Below are 14,409 nucleotides of genomic sequence, written 5' to 3'. Positions count from 1 at the left end.
TTATTAGACTAAAGGTAATGGTTTCAGTCAGGCTTAAAGACAGATCTGACTGTTTAGGTGAACAAAATTTGCCGTATTCTGCTAAGAGGACGGGACTATTTCATAGAACATTCTCTTGTTCTTGGTCATTTTGCCATTCACATTGCATGAAGACTTGTCCAGATGCTAACTCCAAATTAACTTTTCCTGTGTGCCTCTTTAAAGAGATATTTCATCCAGTGATGTAAAGGAGAGCCTACAGTAAAACATCTGTTAAATAGCACTTGCAGTACTAGAGTTAGTATTTATTAATTCATGTGCCAAAGTTTTTCACGCCCTCATAAGATCCAGTGCATGGACTAGGTTCCCAATCTATAACCTCATGCCAAAGATACTTTTGAATTACCTCATATAATAGCATCAAATTAAGGGTAATGGTAAGGAAACCCATTGCCCACAAATTAGAATTCCCAAACTGCAAAATTTTCTTTAGTTAATAGCTACATGGAAAGCAAAATTTATTGTTAAGCATGAGTTTTAAAAATACTTGTGATTTATATAAAATGTGCTATAATGTTGAAGTATACTAATACTCAATTATTTCTTTATGAGAGGGGCACGAAGGCAGAAAACTTTTATTAAAAAAAATTACCTTAGAGCAAAGTAAATTCCTTCAGAAACAGTTTACTTTGGGTGCTGGGTTACTTGGGGGCGGGGGGAGTACCACACCAAGAAGAAGCCCTCCACCCACTGTCTCTTCCTCTTTAAATGGCCGGGAAAGCTGACCTCTGAGATCCTTTTGATCTCTAAAAGTGAAAGGTTTCAATTCTGACGTGTCATTGGTCCCTGTTATTTAAAGGTTTTTAGGAAATACATCAGAAGTACCCTAGAGCTGCCTGGTAAAGTGTCAGACAACACAGCTTTCAATGTATTAACATAGGCCCAGGTATGCTGTGTCCTCTGCACATATCAGAAATGCCCCATGTGGTCAAGTGATAATCTCATGAAAAGATAAGAGAATCATTTTTATACGATCAGTTCTGTTTTGAATAATTTTGGCTGCTTTTTAAAGCATTTAAAAATATATCTACATCTTTTCAGAATTTTGAGCCTACATATTTCTATTAATGGAATCATTTCATTCAATGTATATTTTAGAAAAATAACTCGGTCTCATATCATCCCCTCCCCCATATGAGAGAAAGAAGCATCAACTCATTCTGCTTAGTTCCATTTTAGTTGTGCACTCTGGTTGCTTCTCACGTGTGCCCTGACTGGGATCGAACCTGCAACCTTGGTGTGCTGGGACAATATTCTATCCACTGAACAACCCAGCCAGGGACTCATGTCGTTTGATAGTCGTTGAAGAACATTCCTGACATACACACACCCAATACTCAGCTGCTATGTAGGGCTGCTTTTATATATTATATATGGTAAATTTCTAAGCATTTTGCTGACTGGAAAAGCAATAGTTTAGATAGCTTGCAGATAAACATGGAGTCTTATGCATTTGATATATGTTAAAATGAGTGGAACAGTAGGATAAAGCATAGTTAGCATGTAAATAATGTTAATAGTAGTGTCCCCCCTCAGAGCTTATAATAATACTAAGCTTAAATTCTAAGAATTTGCCATTTATGCATTTTATTTTTTTATTTTTTTACAGAGAGAGAGGGATAGATAGGGACAGACAGACAGGAACAGAGAGAGATGAGAAGCATTAATCATCAGTTTTTTGTTGCGACACCTTAGTTCATCGATCGCTTTCTCTTTTTTTTTAAGATTTTTTTTTTTTTTTTATTCATTATAGAGAAGGAAGAGAGAGAGAAGGAGAAGGGGGGAGGAGCAGAAAGCATCAACTCCCATATGTGCCTTGACCAGGCAAGCCCAGGGTTTTGAACCAGCAACCTCAGCGTTTCCAGGTTGACGCTTTATCCACTGCGCCACCACAGGTCAGGCTCAATCATTTTCTCATATGTGCCTTGACCGTGGGCCTTCAGCAGACCGAGTAACCCCTTGCTTGAGCCAGAGACCTCGGGTCCAAGCTAGTGAGCTTTGCTCAGACCAGATGAGCGCACGCTCAAGCTGGTGACCTCGGGGTCTCGAACCTGGGTCCTCGGCATCCCAGTCCGACGCTCCATCCACTGCGCCACCGCCTGGTCAGGCCATTTACGCATTTTAAAAGTGTGCAGGTTCAACCAAAATGACATTTAACAATCAATTCACTTAAAGCTTCGTTTTTCAGTGAAGTTGTACCTGTTCAGTTTCCTTGTCTAGCTCCCGGGGTCAATAGAAATCGGTCTTTCTCCCAACTCTGAAACATTCAGACTTTCACGAATTCCTTTTGGCTAGTCTTTTGAACAAGTTTTTGATACTATAAGCTCCTATTTTCTCTTTGCTGTAGGATACTTAGTAATACACATCTAATTATTCACATTAAAAAACAAAGTATGCAAGCAGGATATTTTTTCTTTAGAAAAGTTACTTTCTGGAGGCAGAAATAATTTTACTTTTGAACTTGAAGATTGTAAATCTAGGCAGATTTGAGGCCTGGATGTAAGTTACATAGAGCTTTCCTCTGCAAATAAACACACAAAGGTTTTGTTTGATCTTTTTTTTTTTTTTTTTTTTTTTGTATTTTTCTGAAGCTGGAAACGGGGAGAGACAGTCAGACAGACTCCCGCATGCGCCTGACTGGGATCCACCCGGCACGCCCACCAGGGGCAATGCTTTGCCCACCAGGGGGTGATGCTTTGCCCCTCCGGGGCGTTGCTCTGCCGTGACCAGAGCCACCCCAGCACCTGGGGCAGAGGCCAAGGAGCCATCCCCAGCACCCGGGCCATCTTACGGGCCATCTTTGCTCCAATGGAGCCTTGGCTGCGGGAGGGGAAGAGAGAGAGAGGAAGGAGAGGGGGGTGTGGAGAAGCAAATGGGCGCTTCTCCTATGTGCTCTGGCCGGGAATCGAACCCCGGTCCCCCGCACGCCAGGCCGACGCTCTACCGCTGAGCCAACCGGCCAGGGCCTAAAGTTTTGTTTGATCTTTAGAAATTATTTTGGGAGCACAAAAATTGGCAAGGAAGATCTGATAAGTTTATTTCACTATATTTCAAAATCTTAATAGTTGTTTTTTTTTGAGGCATGAGTAGTGTGATGACTCATTAAGAAGGCCTTGAATCTACCCCATTCTCAACTCGGATTATACAGATGGAGTAGGACTCACTAAGTCACCTAAAGTAACAGGTAATGGTTATTTGTTTCTGTCTAAGCTCCTTGAGGCAGGGACCATGTTTGTTTTTTCCATTCCCCTTCACACCTCTGCTGGTGAATTACCACATAGAAAGTACTAAATACGTGTTTGTTGTTTGAGTAATTAGAGATCACATTTACAAAACTCTAAATCTATACAGGTCATCAAAGACAAAAAAAAATATCTATCTCCCTGCTAGTCCCTGGGCCATCTCAAATGTCTTCAGATCTGTGGAGCTGATTTTAAGATTGAGGTCTGTCTGTACCTTAAAGTGAGAAGGGATTGGACCTCACCTGGAAAGTAGCAACAATATCCAACGCTCCTGTCTGCCGTTTGCACCCTCTTTCTGCCTACACTGAAACAGCAAAGCATGTGGGTGGCAAGGAGGTGCCTCCCAGCCCTGTTGTGGTGTCCGTTTATTCTCCAGCCTTCCCAACACCAACCTGCTGGCTTCTGACCCCTTAACAGGAGCTCTTCTGGCGTGGAATCTAAACCTACCTTGACTGTGTTGGGCCCACATCAGGTCCACCAGTCTTTCCTTTCCTTACGGCCCTCCGGCTTTTTTTCTCCAAGGAGGTAGGAAGCTCCTCCAGCAGAAGCTTGTCAAGAAAAGGCCTTCCTCTGGGAGCTGGCTTTGGAGTTGAAGAATCTGGGACAAAATCCCTCAGGATGTTCTCAGGGCTGCTTGTTGTCTTGAAGATTTGATGGTAATTATCTTAATGTCTATTAACTCTCCTAGGAATAGTTCTGTGTTGTTTCAGTTTGCTGCTACATGCCAGCGGGGCCCAGGTGGCTGGCAGCCTTGAGCTAAACAGCTTAAGTATTTTGGGAGTAAATAACAAGTTAGAGTAGATATTTCTATTTAACAATCAAATGAATTTTAAATTCTTAGTAGAATCATCAACAGAGTAATGAATTTGAAGGGTATGAAATATTCAACTAAATAACTCAAAATAATATTAAACCTATATACTATGTAAAACTCTCATTTTTAATTATTTTTTTCTTTCTTTTTTTTTTTTTTGTATTTTTTCTGAAGCTGGAAAAGGGGAGAGACAGTCAGACAGACTCCTGCATGCGCCCGACCGGGATCCACCCGGCACGCCCACCAGGGATTGACGCTCTGCCCCTCTGGGGCGTTGCTCTGTTGCGACCAGAGCCACTCTAGTGCCTGGGGCAGAGGCCAAGGAGCCATCCCCAGCACCTGGGCCATCTTTGCTCCAATGGAGCCTTGGCTGCGGGAGGGGAAGAGAGAGACAGAGAGGAAGGAGAGGGGGGGAGGAGGGGAGAAGCAGCTGGGCGCTTCTCCCATGTGCCCTGGCCGGGAATCGAACCCGGGACTTCCGCACGCCAGGCCGACGCTCCACCACTGAGCCAACCGGCTAGGGCCTAATTTTTAATTATTAAAATATGATTCCTTTAAGATGAACACAGCACAGAGGAAAGAACAGGATTTTGTCCTGGACAGAGGACATTTATTGTCTGTGAGATTGTAGACAAGCTGGTTCTTCTGAGTTGGTTTTCACTGATGAAATGAGGATTATAAATCTACATAATTAGATTGATTTGAAATAATAGACATAAAACACCTGATAATTGTTGGATGCTTATTACTGCCTGACATTAAGCCATCATGATTCTGTCACATTCTGGATAATTTCTAGAATATCAGGTTTTTAAGAGAAATAAGGTTTAAATGAACATCAAGAGCAGCCCTGAAGAAAAAGTTATACATAAAATCATGCTTTCCTCAATATTTGAGTTCCTGTTACGTGCCAGACAGTTCTAGGTGCTGGCGTCCAGCAGTGAGCAAAATTTTTTACCTGATGTAGTTTACATTCCAGTTGGGGAGTAGGGGTGGGAGGGAACAACAAATAGAACTCAAGAGAACAATAAATGAAAGTGCACAATGCAAAGCTAATGAAAGCTAATACGCCCCCCCCATACTACATATTTTACCCCCACCTACCTGGTAATAGCCTGATACATGTTTCTGTATTATACATGTATTACACATGGGGTTTTGTCTTCTACCCGTTACTCTGTAACTTGCTTTTAAATTTTTATGTGCATTGTGAGCACTTTACAAGTCTATACATACAGTGCTGTCTTTAAAATTTCTTAATAGACATACAATCTTATAAATAAAATATTTTTGATGGATCTGTTTGCTTTAGATAATGGGGTTATAAATATCCTCTTCATTTTTTCTCATCCAACAACATATGATTGAAAATCCCTGCCAATCTATTTTACAGCTCTTACTTCATTCTTTTAATGCTGGATAATACTCTTATGATGGTTTATTAAACTTCTTCCATAATCGATAAGCATTTACTTTGCTACAAGATTTTTATGATTATGGTAATTGTGCCTGTGCACATATTCAAGACCATGATGGTTTTACTTCTATGGAAAAGATTCCCTGGAGTAGCATTGCTGGGTTAAGGGATATGTAGATTAAAAAAAATTTTAATACACGTTGACGGATTGTTTCCCATAAAGGTTGGGACAACTTATTTATCCATCAGTAAAAAGTCTTACCCCTTATTCCCACTAGTAACAAAAAACCTGGCAGTGAGGATAGTGATCTCTCAGTGTCATTTTATTTGTATTTTCCTGACTACTAAAAATCTGGACAATTTTTTATATGTTCTTTGGTTATTTGGATTTCTCTCATAATTAAATCACCGATTATATTAGTGTTCTATTGCTGCATAACAAATTTCAACAAATTTAGCAGCTTAAACCAAGACCTGTTTATTATCTCATAGTTCTATGGGTTAGAACCTCAAACAGGCTTGATTGGACTCCTTGCGTTCATTAAGGCTGAAACAAAGGTGTGTGCCAGGCGAGACTCTTAACTGAATGTTCTGTGGAAGAATTCACTTCCAAGCCTGTTCATGTATCAATAGTTGGCAGAACTCAATTCCTTGCAATTGTAGATGGCGGGATGGTTGTAGGATAGAGGTCTCAGGGGTTTTTTGCCGGCTGTTTGCCAAGTGTTCTCAGCTCCTAGTGGTTGCTCTCCAGTCCTTGCACCTGGTCACCGCCATCTTCAAAGCTATTACGGAGTCATCAGACCCTTTTTGTGCTGTTTTCTCTTTTCTGTTATGCTACAAGCCAGAGAACACTCGGCTTTTAAAGGGCTCGTGTGGCTAGGGTAGGCCCACCCAGATCACATTTGGACGTTAAAATTAACTGGTTAGGAATGTTAATTACATTGGCAAAATCTCTTTGCCCTGTAAATGTAACAGCATCGTGGGAGTAACATCAGGGGCAAAAGATCTTGAGGTTCATCTTAGAATTCTGCCTACCACAAATACTTATATTTTTATTCCTGCCTTTACATTTTTTATTTTATTCATATCTTTGTCCATGTTTCTAATGTGCTTGGCTTTTTATTTAACTAGTTTGTAGGAGCTTTTTGTATATTATATATATTAAAACTTTATATTCTAACTATTATATGTTCCTTATTGACCACATTAATATCATATTTCCCCATGTATAAGACACACCTGAATTTTGGGGCCCAAAATTTGAAAAAAAATGTAATACATAAAGTTATTGAACTCGTTTTATTCATCATAAAATTCATACAGCTCCTCATCACTGTCAAAACTCCCATCCATTAGCTTGTCCTCATCTGTGTCTGATGACGAATCACTATCTTCAACAATGAGTGCAAAAACAAGAATGAAAGGGCGAGAAATGCAAGTAAAAAACTATAGCCACTATATAAGATGCACCCAGGTTAATTTAGATTCCAAATTGTTTGGGAAAGGGTGCGTCTTATACCTGGGGAATAAAGTAAATACTTTTTCTGTAGAAAACAGCCATTTGGACTTTTAAGGTGATTATATTTTAATATTTAAAATGTTTATTTCATTTCATTTTTTATTTTAACATTTTTTCATATTTGTGCTTTTTAAAAAAAAGTTGTAAGTGCTCTTTGTATATTGTATATACTCTTATTTTCAAATTTTCTCCAAATCTATAATTTATCTAACCATATTTATAATTCCTTTTCCTAATCAAAACTATATATTCAATATGAGTACATATTCAAGTATATTATTTTACAAAATATGGACATTTGTGAATATATAAAAAAATTCAAAGTATTCTGTATTGATTGAGGTCCTCACCTCTGAGTGGCATGTATAGTCTAGAATGACTTCTGCGTTTTATTTTTGGTTTTTGCTGTTAGTGGTGTATACATTTGTCTTTACTCATTTGGAATTTGTTTCTGTATTGAATACAAGCTCTGGATCTCAGTTTACTTCTAAGTGGTTTGCCATTTGTTTTAGCACCCTTTAGTAAATAAACTGTCTTTTCCAACGAACTGAAATACCAACTTTGTCATATATTTTCACATATAATGAAATTCATCAATATGCAGTTCTGTATCACTCACAGTTCTCTTCACATATGGCAATAGCTTATGGAATCCTTTACAATGAGTTATGATAGGTTTGTGTACAGTGGCTTTATAACATAGCCAGGTAGAACTTTGCCCCACCACATACTCCTGCCTCCTGGTTTTTTACTACTTTTTTTGCTATTCTCAGGCATTTGAAGTTTGGGGACATTTTATCTAATTAGGGGTGAAACTGCATGAGATTTACAGATTGATTTTGGGAAATTTGATGTGATACTGTCTTCTAAGAACTAAGAAAACCATTATCATTTTCTGTTTGCTCAGGTCCTGTCTATATTTTCAGGAAGTCTTGTGAGTTTTCTTCCTTTAAGTCCTGCATCTTTTTTTTAAATGTATCTCTTATTTTTTAGCCTTTTGGTCATTATTGTGAATGGGTATTTTTAATCAATTTCAATTTCTAAAAGCTTATTTTTTCCTGTATGCCCTCTTGGCTACAACAAATTTATTATATATACTTACTAAATTTTCTCATTAATCCCAGCAGTTTTCCCTAGAAATATAATGATAACTCTCACAAAAATAATTTCTTTTCCAATGTTTGACAGCCCCTTTTCTAGAATCTTTATTGTCTAAAACTGTTATAGTGTTGAGTCATAATGGTAATAGACATTTCTGTTATTAATTTTAGTTGAAATGGTTTGAGTAGTTATATAGAATATTTGTGTTTTATTTGGTGAAGAATCTTATTTAAATTATTTCCTGTTTTACTGGGAGATTTCATTAGGAATAGCTGCTAAATTTTATCAAATGATTTTCAGCATCTTTCGGTGTGGCCATGTGTTACTTTCCTTTAATCTGTTGACTAGCAGGACTATGCATGGAGTTGCTGACATTAAACCACTCTTGTGTCCCTGGAATAAAACCTACTTGGTCATAATGTGTTATTCTTTTCTTAGACATCAGTATTTCAGTGCTGCTCCTTTATTTAGAACTTTAACATGCGTATTCACAAGAGATTACTCTGTAGTTTTTCTTAGTGAGTTATTTTATTAGGTATAAGAAATTATGAAGGTTGGCAAAATGTGGAAGTAATCAGAAGTCTCACTCACTCCTGGTGAGAATGTAAATTTATTCAAACATGTTGGGAAACCATTTGGAAAAAGCTACCAAAGTGAAATATTCATACCATGGAATCTAGGAATTCTGTTTCTAAGCATACATCCAATAAATGCATACATATATGCTCATCAAAAGAAATGTTCTGGAATATTTATAGCAACATTATTAGTAACAGACTTAAACCAGACAGTACCTAAATATTCATCGATTATTGAATGAGTAAATACATTTTTGTGTATTCACACAATGGACTATTTATTATACAGCAGTGGGAATGAACATTTTTTTGTTGTTTTTTTATTTTTAATTTTTTCTATTAATTTTTAGAGAGGAGAGAGAGAGAGAGAGAGAAGGGGGAGGGAGGAACAGGAAGCATCAACTCCTAATTGTGCCTTGACCAGGCAAGCCCAGGGTTTTGAACTGGCAACCTCAGCGTTTCCAGGTTGACGCTTTATCCACTGTGCCACCACAGGTCAGGCGGAATGAACAGTTTTTAAGTGCATGCAGCATATGAATGAATCTCAGAAACATTATGTTGAGCCTAAAAAGACATACAAAAGAATACTGTATACTTTTCTTTAAATAAAGACCAAACAGGCAAAACTTATCTATGCTAACTATGCTCTATGATCATAAATTGTGAACAGTTCAAACAAAGAAATACTTATTTTTCACACTCATTCCTCTTTGATGTTGAAGAACGAGGAGGAGAAAATCAAGGTGGATCAAGGATTTTCTCAGAATCTCATTTGAAGATTCTTGGATCAGTAACTGAGTAGGTGTAATTACTCTTACATTTGGAAAGTAAGAACATCACCTCTTTTTTCCCTTTCCTCAAATGTCATTACTTTCCCTAAACTTCTTTATTTTTCATGTCATTTGGGCAATTTGCAAAGTAGCTTGGTTCCTGATACAGTCTGACAGTTTTCCAATTAAAAAAAACTTTAAAAAAAAGCAATTTTAATGAAAGTGACCCCAAATTAACATATGAGGGAATTAATAAACAATAACATTTGTTATAACTATATTGCTATCCCAGAAGACAATGGAACCAACATCTTTACTGAAAAGAAATTCCTGTCAACTTGCAATTCTATAACCAGTAAAAACATCTTTCAAAAGTAAAGGCAGGCCTGACCTGTGGTGGCGCAGTGGATAAAGCGTCGACCTGGAAATGCTGAGTTCGCTGGTTCGAAACCCTGGGCTTGCCTGGTCAAGGCACATATGGGAGTTGATGCTTCCAGCTCCTCTCCCCTTCTCTCTCTCTGTCTCTCTCTCCTCTCCAAAAATGAATAAATAAAAAAAATTGACAAAAAAAAAAAAGTAAAGGCAAAGATATACAAGAGCCAAAAGTATTCATGACTACCAGATACATTAAAGAAAATCCTTCAGGCATAAGGAATTGATACCAGATGGAATTGATATCAGAAAAAATTATCTTAAAAATCACCTGAGCCTGACCAGGCAGTGGCGCAGTGGATAGAGCATCAGACTGGGATGCAGAGGACCCAGGTTCAAGACCCCAAGGTTGCCAACTTGAGCACAGGCTCATCTGGTTTGAGCAAAAGCCCACCAGCTTGAACCTAGGGTCACTGGCTCCAGCAAGGGGTTACTTGGTCTGCTGAAGGCCCACAGTCAAGGCACATATGAGAAAGCAATCAATGAACTAAGGTGTTGCAACGTGCAATGAACAACTAATGATTGATGCTTCTCATCTCTCTCCGTTCCTGTCTATCTGTCCCTGTCTATCCCTCTCTCTGACTTACTCTCTGTCTGTAAAAAATAAAAAAAATAATAAAATTTAAAAAAGAGCACATGTGGCAGTTATTTAAAAACAACACCTGAAATGATAATTGACAGTTTAAAGCAAAAAATACAGATGGTTATAAAAAGAAATCTATGAGAGAAATATTTTACCATGATAACACAAAGGCTGGAGGAGAGTAAATAGAAGTATACTGTCCTAAGTTCTTAAGCCACATGTGAAGTAGTATAGTATTACTTGAAGAGAAACTGATATGTGATAGATGGATACTACTGAATCTAAAGCAACCACTTAAAAAAAAAAAAAGGATTGCTAATTGTAAGGCCAGTGGCCGTGGGCACCGCTGCCTGGCCAATGCAGGTTCACATTTGATTCAGACAGTTGGTAATGAAACAATGGAGCCAAGAACTGATGGGCCATAATCTTTCATCCTTGCTTGCACCCAGCGGGCAAGTAAAAACACACACTGGGCTCCAAAACCCACTCATTCAGTGTTCAAAGCTACTGACTTTATCCGAGTTTCCTAGAATCAAAGATGTCTACCTCACCAGCCTCATTCTCCTTTGTTCCCCATCTCCTTTCTGCACAAACTCTGCACTAACTGGCTTCTCTTTCAGCACTCCACCATCTTGGCTGCCTCTCCTGGCCTCCTCCACGTGGCCGTTCTCTGCTCTTTTACAGCATGGGCTCCTCCTAGAAAGTAATCAGTCTTCCTCCAGAACAACGTGATCTCTCTTCCTTTTAAAAACTTTTGGTGCAAAAGCCCTCCCCCAACACATTAACATAATTACGCCCATCCCAAGCAGGAAGGGCAACTAATATCACTTGGGAGACGGGCTTCCACATGGGCAGTGCCATCTTTAACAAAGCATAATATATTTTATCTGCCCAACACTAATAAACCAACAAATACCACAAACTAGAACTATAATGAAATATCCAATTAACCCAGAAGAAAATAAAAAGGGAAAGGGGACAAATAACATGGCAAACAAACAAATACCAAGAGAGTATATATATAAACCCAACCATGTAAGTAATCACATTAAATGTAGATGGTCTAAATACTATAACTAAAAGTCAAGCTTGACAGATTAGGTATAAATAATGAGACCTTGCCTACAGAAAATTCTGGACACAAGAAACCCACTTTAAAGTCTCAAATATATTAAAAGGATAGAAAAAGATATGCCATACCACAAGGAAACTTCAGTGACTATCTTAATATTGGACAAAATAGGTTTCAGGGAAAAGACTACTACTAGTGTTGGTCAAATGAGTTTGTAAATATGATATATGTGTTTGCTCGCTTGTGATTTGTGTTGGGTGTGGGGGACGGGCTGTGGGCAGGCAGGGTCGTTGTAGCCTAGGGTTTAGTTTTAAGACTGGGCTTTTCCCCACACCCTTGACTGATTGTATGATCTGGGTGGTGCACTCTCATGAGGAATCCAATTTTGCCTCGGATAAGTGACTTTGTATCAGAGACTTCCTTGTTTGTATATTGGATTAAGGGGTTTTGGTTTTCTACACTATAAAGTGGGACAGACCAGGAACTTACTCAGTCAGTTCCTGCTATCACGATTGCAGGGGCTTCCCTGATCCCTTGCCCTTCATGGGAAAAGCTGGTTTTCTGCTTTTCCCTTGTCTTCTTTTGTGGTTTGCCTGTCTTGGTGAGACACCAATAAATAGGATGGCCCACCATCCTCCGACTCCGCCATTTCTTTACCATCTGCCGGAATCCAATGGGAACCTGCATGTGAATGGCCACGATGGCAGCTCCTGGCCTTACAACTAGGAATATAGAAGTTCACTTTATAATGGAGGTCAGTTCATCAAGAGAACATAACAATCCTAAAAGTTTACCTGATTGCAGAGCTTCAAATAAAATGGATCAAAAAGTTGATAGACTTTTGAACAGAGAAATAGGCAAATCTACAATGAGGGCTGGGGATGTCAACACTCCTCTCGCAATAACTAATAGAACAAGTAGACAGAAAATTATGATAGAGAAGGCTTAGATAACACTATCAACCAACTTGACCTAATTCACATTTATACAACATTCCACCCAACAACAGCAGAATATACATTTTTCTCTTAAGTGCCTAGAACATTTACTAAGATAGATCATATTCTAGGCCATAAAACAAGTCTCAATAAATTTAAAAGAATCCAGATCTTACAAAATATGTTCACTGACTATTGTAAAATTAAATTAGAAGCCAAATAGCCTGACCTGTGGTGGCGCAGTAGATAAAGCATCGATCTGGAAATGCTGAGGTTGCTGGTTCGAAACCCTGGGCTTGCCTGGTCAAGGCACATATGGGAGTTGATGCTTCCTGCTCCCCCCCATCTCTCTCTATCTCTCTCTCCTTTCTAAAATGAATAAATAAAATAAAAATTAAAAATTAAAAAAAAAAAAAGCCAAATAAAGAAAGAAGTCTGGAAAGTTCCCAAGTATTTGGAAACTAAATAACACTTGAATAACCAATGGCTCAGGAGAAAAAAAGGAAAGAAAAAGTATTTTGACTGGCGAACCTGTAGAGGCAACAGTAACAGTCATTCATCGCTTGTGGGAATGCAAATAGTACTCTACTTTGGGAGACAGTTCGGCAATTTCTTAGAAAACTAAACCTACCCTTAGTACAATCCAGCAATCATGCTCCTTGGTATTTACACAACTGAGTTGAAAGCTTATAATCACACAAAAACCTGCACAAAAATGTTTATAGAAACTTTATTCATAACTGCCAATACTTGGAAGCAACCAAGGTGTCCTTCTGTAAGTGAACAGAAAAACAAACTGTGGTACATCCAGTCAATGTAAAATTATTAAGCACTAAAAAGAAATGAGCCATGAAAAGACATGGTGGAAACAAATGCGTATCCTTAAATGAAAGAAGCCAATCTGAAAAGGCTACATATTGTGTGATTCTAATTATATGACATTCTGGAAACTATGGATACAGTAAAGAGATCAGTGATTCCAGGGACAAGCAGGGAGGGAGGGATGAATAGGCAGAGCAAAAAATTTTAGAGCAGGGACACTACTTGTATGATACTATAATGGTGGACACATTATTATGTAGTAAGGTACCAAAAAGCTGCAAAATTAATACTGATATTCTAGGAGGGAAGGCCAGGCTTTCCTGTCCCGTCCTTCCGTTGGGGAGGGGAGGGAGCAGAATGTAGAAGTTTCTGGCTTGCAAGGACAATGGCATATTTAGTTTTAAATCTAAAATAAAGGTTAACTGAGGAACTTCTCTTTTAATAAGAGACAGAATTTACATACCACCCTATATTGATTGTGGTTCCTCTTCCCTTCCTGGAATCCTGAGAGTAACATACCTCTAGGGAAAGAGGGGAGATAGATATAAAAGATTTGTAAATATCTTTGATTGTATTACCTTGAAAGTTTTTTTTTTTTTTTTCTTTATAGGGACAGAGAGAGAGAGAGTCAGAGAGAGGGATAGATAGGGACAGACAGACAGGAACAAAGAGAGATGAAAAGCATCAATCATCAGTTTTTCATTGTGATACCTTAGTTGTTCATTGATTGCTTTCTCATATGTGCCTTGACCGTGGGGCTACAGCAGACCGAGTAACCCCTTGCTTGAGCCAGTGACTTTGGATCTAAGCTGGTGAGCATTTTTTATTTTGCTCAAGCCAGATGAGCCCGTGCTCAAGCTGGCAAGCTCGGGGTCTCGAACCTGGGTCCTCGGCATCCCAGTCCAACGCTCTATCCACTGCGCCACCTCCTGGTCAGGCTACCTTGAAAGTTTTAATGCCTCTATGGATTCCCTAAACAAATGTTATAAGCTTGTGCCATGATGTCATGCTCCCCCCAGCCTGTATGTGATCATGGGTATATAACCAGCCTCTGAAATGTATTTGGTGTGCACGGTTTGAGT

Source organism: Saccopteryx bilineata, chromosome 3 (assembly GCF_036850765.1).
Source record: "Saccopteryx bilineata isolate mSacBil1 chromosome 3, mSacBil1_pri_phased_curated, whole genome shotgun sequence".
NCBI lineage: Eukaryota > Metazoa > Chordata > Mammalia > Chiroptera > Emballonuridae > Saccopteryx > Saccopteryx bilineata.
The sequence above is the reverse complement of the archived record's forward strand: the minus strand, read 5'-3'. Positions refer to the sequence as shown.